We start from the raw sequence: 1,806 nt of genomic DNA on the forward strand, positions 1-1,806 counted from the left end.
TGGAACTGGAGTCAATAATTATAAATTAGCTCTGCTAATTATTAGCTGTGTGATATTTGAGAAGTTAGTCTCTCTAAACTCATTTTCTGCTCCTCTATAAAATGGGAAGAATAGTATCCACCTTGCAGGATGCTGTAAGGATTAAGTAGGATAGCATGTGGAAAGTCATTGTGTATAGAAAGCATTCAATGGTAATGAAAAAACTGGAAATGAGGCAGTCGAGGGGAGAAGAGTCATAAATTTTCTCCAGATGAAGGTTTAAGAAAGCCCAAGCACTGTAAACACATTTTTACTATGGATTAATTTCCCAAGATCATAATCCCTTAACAGTCCCGAAGGATCTATTTCTCAGTCCTAAATCCTAAATGCATGGAAAGGTTTGACAGATCTGGGAAAATAAGCAAGTGCTTTTAAGTGATTATTCTTTCAAGTGTCTGCTTTGGTGTACTGTTATTTCATATCTGTTTTCATTTGATCAGGAAAAGGTATAACAATAGAAGAAACAGAAGTGAAAGAATATGAACTGTCATTCCCTATTGAAAATTAGCAAAGATCTAATTGATATATGAAAGCCAACAAATTCTACCCGGGCCACTAGATTAAGAAAAAGTTACTAAAACTGGCTTTCTTTTTAGTTATCTGCCAGAAGGCACAGTACTCTGCTTTTATGCTCTATGAATTATCAAGTCAGGATAAGAAACACATGGGATCAAATTCTGACTGCATCAGTGACTGTGGCCAAATCATTTAATTTCACCTCTATGTTCCTCAGTTTCCACACTGTAGAAGCAGAGCTATAATAATACCTACCTCATTTAAGTGGACCATGGAATCTGCATATTTAGTCATCTCCTTGATGATTTCTACACACACTAAAGTTTAAAAACCACTGCCCTAAAGTAATGCCTTTAAAAATAGTCATAAAATAGCAAATAAAATACTTCTAATACTCAAAGTAAGTGAGTTAACGTGCCTTTACTGAATCATTATCCTGGGCACACTCAATAACTAAATCTTTGACCATAAATAGGATACTGTGGCATATACGATATGTTTTATGATGTGTGCATACGTGCATGTGTGTGTGCATCTGTGGGCATGCAAGCATAGGCATGTGCACCATCAGCAAGATGAAAGAAAGAAAGAAAACACCCACATGATTCAAAGTTGGATTTTTCCATTAAGTGCCTGTTGGGTGTGACTACATGATAACACTTGTGAATATGATACTAATGATGTAGTTGCCTAATGGACTTGACACAAATAATGCAGAAAATTACAAATAATGCAGACTCAATTACCACTGAATGCAAGCAAAAAGCAACTGAAGATGTAACACACTTCATTCTATGTTATCCCCATTCCTCTACTCAGTTAAGAGTAAAGCTAGAGAAATTCCCTTTTCGATTATTTTTCATGTCCTCTGAAAGGTATATCATTTCCCTAGATTCTATGACTCATCCCAATATAAGGGCCAATAGTTATTTTATAATTTTACATAGCCCAACCTCCATCATGAAGGAGACAAAGGCAGCTATACTGGTTGGGGGAGGGGGGGGCAGGGGCACCTGCCTACATGCTTATTGGAAGTGAGATTCAGGGGTGCCTGAGTTGTTCAGTTAGTTAAGCTTCGGACTCTTGGTTTTGGCTCAGGTCATCATCTCATGGTTGTGGGAAAGAGTCCTGTGTCAGGCTCCTTACTCAGCAGGGAGTCTGCTTAAGATTCTCTCCCTCTCCTTCTGCCCTCCCCCTGCTCGCTCCATCTCTCTCTCCTCTCTCTCTCTCTCTTAAATACTAGATAAATAA

This window comes from Vulpes vulpes, chromosome 2 (assembly GCF_048418805.1).
Source record: "Vulpes vulpes isolate BD-2025 chromosome 2, VulVul3, whole genome shotgun sequence".
Lineage (NCBI taxonomy): Eukaryota > Metazoa > Chordata > Mammalia > Carnivora > Canidae > Vulpes > Vulpes vulpes.